Genomic DNA, 14,484 nt, shown 5'->3' on the forward strand with positions numbered 1-14,484 from the left:
AATTGCATCAACTAATATTATAATAAATTGTTACTGTACCTAAAATTGCTCCATCCATCACACATAAATCCAAGATAATCTGCAGTTGCTACCATTTCTTTAACATTTGCTGAAATCCTTGAAAATTCATTATCTAATAACACATTTGACACTTCATGTCTTGACGGAAGCTTATAAGCAGGACGTAACTTGTTCAAAAAGATTTTCCAATAGTTATTTTCTACTATATGGAGTGGCGATCCACTAGCATATATTGCTCTGGCTAGGTGTGTATCAACCAATTCCTGCAAAAGATAATGTCATACTGGTACATCAGTGAATCATGAAACAAATCTTAAATTTAAAAATCATGAACTTTTAATAAGCTAGTTGCCATATAAGTTAATTCTTCAAATAAATCCTAAAATTTCAAAATACAATACACACCTTTTCAGTTTTTGTCATGCTGTCAAACACGGAACATGGTGTTTTACTTCTACAAATTGATTCAGAAGAGGATGTTCCGAAAGAATCAGATCGTGGATTTTTTGTTTTTGGTTCAGCATCTCCAGAAGAGTCTTGCTGTTTTTGACTATGACCTGATTTATTTGCATATAGACTTTTTACTTCTTCAGGACATTTTCGACATTTTTCAATATGCTTAGTCATTCAAGTTCCGTTTTTAGAGATAATGTCAAAGCAAAAAGAACATTTAACTCTTTCCATTTTGCTAATTTGTTTCATAGGAATAAATAAATTGGAAACTACAGTTTTATTTCTCCCCCCTGTATGGCCTGTTTTACTCATTTTTATAATTAAAATTTACTATGTTAAGCAAAATATCTAAAATTTAAATATAATTAAACAGAGAACATAATTGATTATTAAAAAGAGCTTTTAAAACTCCTTATAACTTTTTATTTGCAACTCAAAACTTTAAAAGTACAGTAAATAAATTAAAAAAATAATAATAATAATAATAATAGTAATAGTATATATATATATATATATATATATATATATATATATATATATATATATATATATATATATATATATATATATATATATATATATATATATATATATATATATATATATGTATATATTTATATCAAATAGTAAATAAAATTAAGTAAATGTAGTTAACTGTAATAAACTTAGATAAGAAGTGTTAATTGTGTATAAAATCAATAAAAATTAAATAGAGGAAGATAAAATTAACTAATAATTTTTTATACAGGACTGCTATAACCGTGTAAACCTAAACATTAATAATAAAACAATTAACCTTTAAACATACCAAAAGAAAAAGAATTTTAGTCAAATTCAGCCTTAGTTTTCCTATATAAATCTGAAATTAAAATATGTTTAATAATATTGCCATTAAAGTTAAATTTAGTAGCTTAAATGATGAATTATTAAATATTTCCCAAAAAAACGGAACCCTGCGTTTTTTTCTCCAAAAAAACGCGTCACATCTCTCTCTCTCTCTCTCTCTCTCTCTCTCTCTCTCTCTCTCTCTCTATATATATATATATATATATATATATATATATATATATATATATATATATATATATATATATATATATATATGTATATATATATATATAATTACTTTTGAGTAAAATATACTGACTGACATTGCTTCAATATTTTATACAAGATTGTGCATTTATTATTTTTGGTCATTAAGGTAAAAATAATTTTGTGCATTGTAGATTCTTTGTTAAATTAAAAATAATTGATTTAAATAAATATTGTTTAATATTTTTGATAAACAACTTATGTATATAAACATATAAAAAGATATGGATTTCAATAAATCTTAAGTTTAAATAAAGTTTTTGATTAGAAAAGATCACAATTTGTAAGATTCTTTTGCGTTCATTTATTCATTTGTAACAATAGTAAGATTACTGGTAATATGTTTAATGATAACAGTGAAATTGAAATAGATAGTTTTAGGCTCAACGAAGTTAATAATGTAAAATGCTAATAGGCAACTTGAAAATAGTTGTCAAATGAAAAAAGTAGATCTAGACAGGATGAAATTAATCGTTGTTGAAATGTAAGAAATGCAACTCGGCGTGCAGAAAACTTACTTGACAGAATTCCGTGTCAAGCAGTGTTAATGTCTGTTAATTTGATTTTACTTTAGACACTTCAGAACAAAGCAAAGTATGAGTTTAACTATTTATAGTAACAATTAACACTTTTAAATTCTAAATAATTTCTATCATAATTATGTTCTTTTTTCATTTTTTTTTTTTTTTGAGTTTGTCTTCCCTTTGTCATCTTTTGATTAGTTAGCTAACTGTTGAAACATGGTTTTAATTTTGTAAATTTAGTATGATGTGAAATTTACTCTATTAATCATTAGTCAACAGTTAGAGAGAAGCTGGAGCTTAATTAAGAAATGCTGGAAATTAGCTTTTAATCAAGGTAAAAATAATTTTGTTTACTGGTAACATAATAAAACCAGTTACTACTATTTATTCCGTGCTTTTTTACATTTGTTAACATGCTGCTTTGGAAACACTTTCTTTCTCTCTCTCTCCCTTAGATGAGAGGGAGATTTAATAAAACTTATGTAATTACTGAGCTCTTACGTATTTCTTAATACCACAAATGGTAATGACCATTTATAAGAAATATTTTTTACGAGTTGTTTGCTATTTTATAATATAGTTGCTCAAATTGTTCAACTATAATTGTCCCTTGATTGTTCAAATATTGTAATAAATAAAATCTTTTTAGTCCAAGTATTTAAGTTAATAAAATATCTTATTAAGTTTTGGTGTTATTTGCCAGCGTTACTATAGTAACAATGTATACATTGTGTTGTCTAGCCTTTTTATAATCTTTTTAAATTATTCTGTAGCCAGAATATATGAACCTCTCATTTCGAAAAGGACATAAGTCCAAAACTTTTAGCAGTTAATTTATAAGTTTGAATTAAAATTTTTTGTATGATTTATGTTTTTTTGATAAAAAATAAAAAATACATAAGTTATATATGTTCTTTATTTATCTACTTCTGTTCTGTACTAAGTTTTAGTAAATAGAGTTGTGCCCTATTCGAAATGACGGGTTCATATATTTTCTGTTATTATTATCCTAATTCTACTAACAATAAAATGCAAATAGTACTTTTGTAATTAAAAATTTTAATTTTTTTTCATGTCTTTTTTTAGGTATTTGCAGGCTTTACTTGACTTTCCTTTTCTGGTACTTGTGTTGTGACAGATTTTAAATAGAACTCAACTGATGTTAATGCGGCCTTTATGTCGTTACCTATAAGCAATGACGTTGCTGATACAGAGTCAAAGTTTAAATATTTATAGATAAATTTGTATTTAATATTTTAGATAATATATCAAGTTTTAATGTGTTTTTATTGTTATTAATGATTTAATAACTCATAACCCGTATTACGGGTTGCTTACTGCTAGTCATTATCATTATGTTATGAATTCATATTAGTTAATAAAATTGTATTGAATATTCTTTGGTTATCGTGTTTTATACGTGTTTAAATCCGAGTTTGATACTCAGTAGGCGTCGTATTCGATACCTGTCTTTATACGCATCTGATGTCTATTTTTAATGCGCGTTTGATCCCAGTCGGCAAATTTAGTTGTAAATGCGCATTAGAAACTCGTTTAAATACGTATCGATGTGGTATGTATGCTAGCCATTTTATCGTGTCGAATACGCATAAGAAATACGCATTAGATGCGTATAAAGACAGGTATACAATACGACGCCTTCTGAGTATCAAACTCGCATTTGAAACTCTTGTAAACACGTATAAAACACGATAACCAGAGAATATTCAATACGATATTTTCCTGGTATTACATGCGCATTTAAAACTTTCCAGAATACGCATTATTTACGAATATTTGTTAGCCATTTTATCGTGTCAAACGCGCATTAAAAATAGACATCAGATGCGTATACAGACAGTATACAATACGACATCAGATGCGTAGACAGGTATACAATACGACGCCTACTGAGTATCAAACTCGCATTTAAACACGTATAAAACACGATAACTAGAGAATATTCAATACAATTTTGTTAACTAATATGAATTCATAACATAATGATAATGACTAGCAGTAAGCAACCCATAATACGGGTTATGAGTTATTAAATCATTAATAACAATAAAAACACATTAATAACTTGATATATTATCTAAAAAATTAAATACAAATTTATCTATAAATATTTTAACTTTGACTCCCTTTCAGTAACGACATTGCTTATAGTTAACGACGAAGACCGCATTAACATCAGTTGAGTTCTTTTTAAAATCTGTCACAACACAGGTACCAGAAACGGAAAGTCAAGTAAAGCCTGCAAATACCTAAAAAATAAAATTAAAAAAAAAATTACAATTTTTAATTACAAAAGTACTATTTGCATTGTATTGTTAGTAGAATTAGGATAATAATAACAGAAAATATATATTCCGTGACTACAGAATAATTAAAAAAGATTATAAAAAGGCTAGACAACACAATGTAGTAACACTGGCAAATAACACCACAACTTAATAAAATATTTTATTAACTTAAATACTTGGACTGAAAAGATTTTATTTATTACAATATTTGAACAATCGAGGGACAATTATAGTTAAACAATTTAAACAATTATACTATAAAATAGCAAGCAAATCGTAAAATATTTCTTAGAAATTATCTATTTTTTTCATTTGACTACTATTTTCAAGTTGCCTATAAGCATTTACATTAATAACTTTGTTGAGCCTAATACTATCTATTTCAATTTAACTATTATCATTAAACATATTACCAGTAATCTTACTATTGTTGCAACTGAATAAATGAACGTAAAAGAATCTTACAAATTGTGATCTTTTCTAATCAAAGACTTTATTTAAACTTAAGATTTATTGAAATCCATATCTTTTTATATGTTTACATACATTAGTCGTTTATCAAAAATATTAAACAACATTTATTTACATCAATTATTTTTAATTAAAAAAGAATCTTGACTACAATGCACAAAGTCAATTTTACCTTAATGCATAAAAATAATAAATGCACAATCTTGTATAAAAAAATGAAGCATTGTCAATCAGTATATTTTACTCTAAATTAATTATTTAAATATATATATATATATATATATATATATATATATATATATATATATATATATATAGGGGAACATGGGGTAAAATGACGAATGGGGCAAGATGACAACCTACAGTTATCTCTTAAGCAAAACTAAATATAAAAGTTGATTTTAGCTGAAAGGGAAGTAGATTAATTTTACTAGATTTATCAATGGTTTCTTTTTAAATATTATTTTTGTGACGAAAGCTAAGTATTGAAAAAGTTTTTCTGACATTGAGAAAAAAACTTATTATCCTCGTTTGACTTGATTTATTACATCGCTACATCACCAGCTAAAGGTAAATTTTATTTTTTGGACAGACTAAGATACAGGCGTTTTTCGAAACAGTCGTCATCTTGCCCCATGTTCCCCTATATATCTATTCACATACCTTTAAAAAGTGGTATTACACTTTACACAATGAAATATGGAAATACATCATCATTTTTTTCAACTACTTTCAAAGAAATTTATTTATTTTTTCTAGTCTTATTTTTTCTAAGAAAGAATATTTATAAAGATACAGAGAAATATAAAATATACTGAAATATAGGCAGATTTATGTTTATAAACTTTTGTGTCAACAAATTACAGTCAGTTTTCCATGTTAAATACATAAAATATATATCAAATATAACATATATCAAATATCAAATAAATCCAATATAAAATAAAACAAAATAGTAAACTTACTCAAATCAGTATCAGTTATACCGTGTGAAGTAACTAAAAAACACTTCAGTTCTTTTCAATTACTTTAAAAAATAACTTTCAGCTCTTTCCAATTGCACTAAAAAGAAAAAAAAAACTTACTTAGATAAGTTGGCAAGTTCTTAAGAATCTGAAAACAAATAAGTAAAAAAACAAAGAACAAACAAACATTTATTTGTTAAAACTACTATATTTAAACAAATTAAATTTAAAAAAGTGTAACGCCAATTCTCCTTAAAGGCTAAAAAAAAACTTTCAGCTCAAATTTGCTTGCATACCTTGCTTGTAAAACCATGTGAATAAGAAACACATTTAGAAGTTTGAACGTTGACTGGACTAACTATTAGCAGATGTTTTTAAAAAATTCATAAAAATTTACATATATTCGTTCTTTTATATTGCATAAATCCATCATATGATAAATCTGAAATAAAAAAATGTAATGGATAAGTAAATACAAAGAAAAACATCATATATGAATCACAAATCAATATAACAGATAGAGATAAGATGTCATGATAAGAGAGTAGTAGTTGTTAAGTATTGTTATTTCATGTTAGCTTTTAGAAAACAATTCATGTTGGTACGTCATGGTTCTAAAAATTCAAATTAAGATATAAACAAAATGTATATGTGGCAAAATTACTTTTCTTGAGTGGCTTTTAGTGAATGATTAAAAGCAGTGACTTTCAATAATAAAACCACTTATAATTTTTAACAATAGACACCAACATAAAGGTAAGCCAAATGTAACAACATTAGTAACATAAATAACAACTTTATGCAAAATCTTGCTCAACACGTTTGCCAAGTCACACACTTTGAAAACATGGTCCATAAATATTATAAGAAGTGTTTATATATGTTATATAAATTTAAATAAATATATTGTGTTTTATAGTTAGTATATATGTTTATATTATGTTGTTTCGATGTCATGGAAACAACATAATATAAACATAAATACTAACTATAAAACACAATATATTTATTTAAATTTGTAACACATATATAAACACTTCTTATAATATTTATATACACAATAGATACATTTTATACTATTTTAAAAATTCATTTATGAAACAATTATATAACACATATTACCACATACATATATTTATCAAAAACTTTTTAATTTTGAACATAATATAAACACATATGCAAACTATAAACATATATAACTTGAATTGTGTGAACAAAAAATTTAAAAATAACATGAAAATATCTAAAAAGGTTCATGTATATTTATATATAAAGACATATATCTCGTAATAAAATATCAAATTATAATCATATCTAACTTAAATCAAATACTTATTGAATAAAGAACAAAAAACAGATAAAAGAACTGCAATCCTAATAACAAAATTTAACGTTTAGCAACAATTAAAGTGTCAGTGTTGGCTCAAAATTTAACTTATTCTTTTAAATTTTCTAAAACAGATCAAAAAAGGTAATAGCATAACAGAAATGTCAATAAAATAGCATGCGCTTTATAAGCAAAGATTTTCGTTTTCCCCCTTATTTGTTAATATTTGATCAAAATCGGATTCGATATCATATCCGATTTTGATCAAATATTATAAATACGTATTTTTGATAATTAAGTGGTATTGAACTCGAGTTCGAAACTTAAAACTAAATGCGCATTTTTCTGGTATCAATGGCGGTATGTCATACGTGATCAATACTCAGAGTATTTACAATACTAGATATGCCGACTGGGATATATATATATATATCCCAGTCGGCATATCTAGTATTGTAAATACTCTGAGTATTGATCACGTATGACAAAAAAATTCAACGAGTTTGTATACAAACTCGTTGAATTTTTTTGTATGGTAGCGTGTTTTAATTAAATTTAAAAAACTATTTAGCAATTTTTATTTAAAAAATCACCGGCTGCGATTTTCCAATTAAACAAAATCATTGTCTGTTGACATTGCAACGGTTTGATGCGATGAGAAAAACCGCACGAAAACTAGTTAACGGAGCTGGCTAACGGATGAGTTTTAACTAAAAAAAATTTCCGAGGGTTTAATATACGGAGTCTAAACAACAGGGTTAAAATATTATTTATTTTCTCCGTATTTAAAGCCGGCCGTTTAGAGGTTTTTTTTTAACAAAAACTCAAGTTCTCCGTTTTTTTAAGGGAGAGATGTAAATACGGCTGCAGGTCGTTTATTGATTTTTTTTAGGTTGCACAATTAAAATTAGAATTTCTATTTATTTCGTCATTTTACACATTTTACAATGTTATCTATAAATTTAAACAAATATATATAATTACAAGCTGACTGGGGCAAGTAGAAGTCAAAATGACTTATCATCAAGCCCAATTGTGAAATACAAAAAAAAATACAATTAAATTTTACATCTTCCAATATTACATAAAAGAGTGAAATTAATAAGTTTAAAAAAAAAAATAAAAAAAATTTGGTAAGAAATTTTAGAAGGTTAAAAAAGAACTTAAAGTTAAAAAAAGAACTTAAAGTTAAAAAAAAAAGAAATTTAAGATAAAGTTAAAATATAAAATAACAAATAAAAAATTACAAATCTGTACATATTCGTATACATATTAAAGACAATAAACAAACAAAAAAAAAAAATCGCTTCATATGCATATACATATTCAATACAATATTAAAATTAAATAAAGTACATAAAAAATTAAAAATACAAAATTATTTCGATTTTTTTTAAAAAAATGAGAGAATGTACGTAATGTTTAAATTTAGTAAGTTTTTTTTTATAGTTCTTTTAAATGTAGCAAAAGATTTTATTTTTTTCATATTTTCGTCAAGAACCGAATTCCACAAGCGTGGTCCCCGGCATATAGTCGAGAAATCAGATTTTTTGAGTGATGTTAGTGGGATGTAGTAATTACTCATTGAATGTCTTGTTTCATATTTATGATTAACTCGAGTGAAACTTTTAAAAAAATATTTTGGAATCATTTCATTTTGAAGTTTAAACATAAATAACAAGTTATGGTATATATTTAGTTTGTATACATTTAGAGCAATTATTTCCTTGAGTAACGGCTCGGCACTTTCGTATCTACTGGCGCCCAAAACTAATCTACTCGCTCGCTTTTGTTTTGTATAAATAACTTTTAGGAAAGATAAATGATTGTTTGCCCAAGCAATATTACAATAGTTAATATGACTATGTATAAATGAAAAGTATAAATTTTTTAAACATAAATTATTTAAAAGATGTTTTGTCTTGTACATAATCCCCAGGGTCTTTGAAACTTTGTTCTCGACTAGCTTTATTTGGCTTTTCCAATTTAAATTCTCATCGAAAATTATTCCTAGTATTTTCATTGAAAAAACTCTTTTTATTTTAATATTGTAAATTGTTAGTTCAGGTAATTTGAGTGGAAGGTTCTCGGATTTAGATGACTTAGCAAACAAAATATATTTCGTTTTTTCAATATTTAATGAAAGTTTATTTGCTTCAAACCACTCATTAAGATATATTAATACTGTGTTTACAATATAAAAAATATTTTTTAAATTTGAGTCAGAAAAGAAAACATTTGTGTCATCAGCAAAAATAATATAATTAAGTATTTTTGAAGACAAATAAATATCATTAATATAAATTAAAAACAGCAGGGGTCCAAGTATTGATCCTTGGGGAACTCCGCAATTTATTGATTCAAATGGGGAACATGTTAAGTCATATGGTACTCCTTGTTTACGATTTTGTAAATAACATTGCAGCCACTTTAAATTGGAATGAACTACTCCATAATTGTGTAGTTTATAAATTAGAATCTTGTGGTAGACAGTATCAAATGCTTTTGATAGATCTAGAAAAATTCCGAGTGTGTAACTGTCGTTATCAAAACCATTTAAAATTTGGTTGGCAAGATCAATTACTGCATGTTCCGTGGAATGGTTGTTGCGAAATCCAAACTGTTTATGATAAAGAACGTTGTTTTTTTCAAGATAATTGTACAGTCTGTTGTTCATAATACGCTCTAGTATTTTGGAAAAACAAGAAAGTATGGAAATTGGTCTGTAGTTAGATTTTATTGAGTCATCACCGCCTTTGTATATCGGAATTATTTTTGCTAATTTTAGTTGGTCAGGAAAAATGCCGTTTTTTAGGGAAAGATTAAAAATTTTAAAAAGAGGTTTCTCTATAATATCTGAGACCGCTTTTACAACATCAGGGTTAACTTCATCCAGACCCGCACTTTTATTTGTTTTCAGCATACTAATTGCTAGTCGAAGTTCATCAATTAAAAGCTCCGACTCCTCCATGAAGGAATCAGATTTTTTCAAAAAAAATTTAAATGATTTTTTTCCCTCAGGAATTGCACCGGCAAGCTTTTTTCCTATATTTATAAAAAAGCTATTAAATGTTTTAGCAATTTCTTTATTAACAAAAGCATCTCCCCTATTATCATCTCTTTGCAATTTTTTTGAAAGATTATCACTTTTCACAATTCCCACTCCTGTTATTTCTTTAATTACATTCCATGTTTTGAGGAGGCTGAATAAGTGCAAATTTCATAACTGCGAATCTGCATAAGTGCGAAGCAGTTGCAAAGACTGGCATAAGTGCGAACTGGCACAAGCGCGAACTGGCATAAGTGCGCCGAAAGAATTTGCAAACATTGGCATAAGTGCGAATTGGCATAAGTGCGAACTTGCCAATATTGCAGTCATAAATGTATTTTTATTTGTTTTATTAATTATTTCAATAGTTAATGACTCACAATCAGTGTCATTTACTTTGAGGTTTTCAACATGTTTAAAACCAATGAGTTTTGGACGAAAATAGATACGCCCCGCCATTGCCGTTTTCTCTCGGTTGATGAATAGGTTTATACCCTGATAATTGAAAGTTAGAATTTATCGCGTCTCGATGACACCAAGTTTCTGTCAGACAGATAATACTAAACTTGTTACTTATATTATTTAACATCAATTTTAAATTTTCAAAGTTTTTATTTATCCTTCTGACGTTTATATGTAATAATGAAAAATAAGATGAAAAAGAAGAATTAAGAACATGTTTAACATCGTCAACATTGTAATAAGTCGTATCTACTGAAATTTCGTCAAAAAAGTTCATGTTTTTATCATCGTCATTAATTCGGTTAAGTGCGATTTTCCTTTCTGATATGTCACTCAGTGGGCACAGGACCTAAATAAGACGTCTTTTGAACGTTCAAAAGACGTCCAAAACGTTCAAAAGACGTTTAAAAGACGTCTTTTTTACGTCCTGTGCCCACTGGGCAAAAATATTAAAACTGTTGGCTTCCGTCATTTTAACAATAAATTAATTTCCAGATTTTTTATACCTAGGTTTAGATCAGATTAAACGGATTAACCACTTAGTTCCATACTACTCTAGGCATAAATTGACTTTTTTTAATTAGAGTAATTTAAATCCACCCAGTACTAATATTATATTAGGCAAAATTTATTTCGCCTGATGCATGAAAAAGCCATTTTGCCTAATCATAGTTTGTAACACTCCTTTGTCTTAGTTAAGTTACCTCGTCAGCAACTCTGTTACCGTTAATAATAAAACTCCCGATGAAATTTTGAAATGTAAAGTAAATTACATCTTTAAAGTAATACAATACTTCTTCTAAGGCGCACAATGAGTCAGAAAGATGAAAAAAGGGTAAAAATTATATAATTATTATATATAAACATGTGATATATCAATACTATCGTATTTTGGATCAAATAACTACACACTATTAAAAGTCTGAAAAAAAAAATTTTTTTCTTTCTATTTTTTTGAAGTTTTAACCTACAATAAAATATATAACAATGGAAGAAAAATTTATAAGTTTGCCCTAATTTGTTCCTCAAAAGGGGTAAACATCCAAATGTTCCTTAGTAACAGCCTTAGTGACAGTTGGAACTTTTTTTCTCCAGAACTAATATGCACTTTTTCTCCATATTTTTACTGTACCTTAACCAAGTTCTTATCAACACTGTTAAGTTATTCCTTAGCTAAATGACATTGGTCAAAAGTAATAAAATCAGACCATATTTGAATTTGTAGCTTTTTATTTTTGAATTTTTTTTTTCCAATGCGTTTTTCTCCATTTAAAGATTTTCTACCTTCTAACAAAAATATCTTTGGTTTTGTTCAATATTTTTTTTTGAAATTTTTTACAGAGATAAAACTTAGTTAGATGAATGTGCTGAGTCAAAAATATATAAACTATGGTATCCCATTCAAATTCAAATTTGGGTCAATGGGGCCATTTTTTAGGGGTTTATACTAAATTGTAAATTTCAGAGAATTAAATAAAAATATCAATTTTATATTTAATTATACATTTTTATTAGCTTCTTATTTAACTATACTTTTTTGTTCATGATGGTTAATTTAAGTGGAACAATAGCTGTTTGGAAAAGATTTTGATTGTTAACTTGGGCCTCACCAATATTTGTATCAGTACATTTTTGTTTGAAGACACTTTGACTGGAGGCCACAAATATACCCTCAGTATAACATTTGTGTCTCTCATTCTTAATTTCATGAAGTGAAAGATAAATACCTGCATTATATATTATCAATGAATTTCTAATAATTTGATACTGTTCATCAGAAAGGTCACACTGAATTTTTAAGCCCAAGGTAATTTCGGTTTTCATTTTTATCTGAAAGTTTATCTCCGTGATTTTAAATTTTTCAGAGTTTGTAGCACTTTTCATAAGAACAACGAAGGCTTTTAGGATCTCTAATGGCTTTTTTTATTGAAGCTAATGCCAATGCTTCAGCAGGATGTTCAGCCAATTTGGCAACCTTAAACAAGATAATATTTAATATTTAAACTTGTAAAAAATTTTTTGCACTGGGTTGAATTTATTTGATTTATCATTACCTTAAATCTTCTGCTTCTATTATCTAAACCTTCCCAGTTCTTGCACTTTCGACATAAACCTGCTGCAAAGTTTTTTTTGTCAACAGTTTTATCTTTGTCCAACCAAGCTCGCCCGTGATCTAAAAGTCTAGAAAGGTCCTTGAATGTCTCCGCAACTTTAGAGTTTTCTTTAGATTTATAATTTCAGGTTTTTCAATACTTTTATAGTAGAGACCCTCCAGTCTACAAAACTCATGCAAAAGAGCTTCAAGTAAATTATCATGATTAATTCCTAACTCTTGAATTATAGGAACTAACCCATTAAACACAGATTGGTTCAGAATTGGTCAATATTAAGTCAAAATCGGTCGAAAAATGGATAAAACGTTTAGCGACCTATTATTGACTAAAAATCGGCGCTTGATTTGAAATGCATATTTCAAACTTTTTTATATATACGTTTACTAAACGTCAATCTAACGTTTAGAATATCGACTTACATTAGTCAATATTGTAAACCTTTAATCGACCTTAATTAAACGTAAACATTTATAGATTTAAAATCTACGCTCTAAATCTTGTAATTTATACGTTTATTAAACGTTAATCAAACGTTTGCAATATTCACTAATATAAGTTGTTATTCTAAACGTTTGATCGACGTTTAATAAACGTTTATTATATCATAAAATAGTAATATAGCCATTGGTCAGAAGACTCACATAACAGCTTAAATCACGCGGTTTAAATAGACATAATTAAAACGAAATAGAAAAAATTTTTAAAAAATTACTTTTTATTGGCTAAGTAATTAATTTAGATGCGTTTTCAAGATTCGCTTCCTTACAACAACTGAAAGCAAAACGACTGTTTAATGAATAATAAACGAGTGTCGGGAGCACTATTTTAATTCATGAAAGTTAAAAGTCTCTTATCGCGACAATCTACCTACCTAAATGCCAACAAATTAATGGACTCAGATGATTTAGAAATTATTGATTGCAACATTGACATAGTTAAAAAAATATGAGTTGATGGTCTCTCGTTATGAAAGTCCGGCTGCAAGAACGTTTTTCGTAAGTTTTATAAACAGTTTAAATTTATTTTGTAAACGCTATTATGATTGCGTAACAGTAGGTGTTCATCTTTGCATTAATCAAGACGTTTAATAAATAAATTTTATTTTTTCATTTTAGATGCATTTTAGCTTAATTTAGCTACATTTGCTAAAGAAAATTGGTAAAACAGAGCTGGTAAAAGCCACTGCATATAATTTAGCGCGACATTCCGAAATTTTTAATATCAAAAATAATCATGGATGATATAGGAAATTTTGGAATCTTCCATTCAGAAAGTCCTCTATTATGAAAAGATGTTCTGTGTATTTCCAATTTTGATTTATGAATGTATATTTAAAATGCTAACTACTTTACCCTAGTTTTTTGCGGTTACAAATCAGGTTACGAAATCAGACAGTCAGGATAAGAATGTAAAAGATGTTACACAAACAGGTGCATGATAAACAAGTGGTAGATGGTATTCTAGGACGATTATTGATAATGAATAAACCAGTGATCCAAAATGTTTGTTTATGAATTTATTAACTTTATAATCTTTGACTTAATCCTAATGTAAACTTTTATTTTCAGCTAATGAGATTAAATTTAAGAAATATTTGATAGAAATTTTTTAATTTTTTTAATTTTTTAATATAATATTTCCACTGCCAAAAACTTGATTATTTAATTTTTTTTAATTATCGAAAGATAAACAAG

At 26.8% G+C, this 14,484-nt stretch overlaps 1 long non-coding RNA gene across 1 annotated transcript; it reads right to left on the minus strand.

Moving 5' to 3' along the window:
* Positions 1-4,175: 4,175 nt before the first annotated feature.
* On the minus strand, positions 4,176-5,832 carry LOC136083704 (uncharacterized). Its single transcript, XR_010640009.1, has 2 exons — positions 5,537-5,832; positions 4,176-4,363 (listed from the first exon to the last, which is right to left on the minus strand). It is a non-coding gene; the product is annotated as an uncharacterized LOC136083704 (long non-coding RNA).
* Between the last annotated feature and the right edge of the window lie 8,652 nt (positions 5,833-14,484).

This window comes from Hydra vulgaris, chromosome 08, assembly GCF_038396675.1.
Source record: "Hydra vulgaris chromosome 08, alternate assembly HydraT2T_AEP".
Lineage (NCBI taxonomy): Eukaryota > Metazoa > Cnidaria > Hydrozoa > Anthoathecata > Hydridae > Hydra > Hydra vulgaris.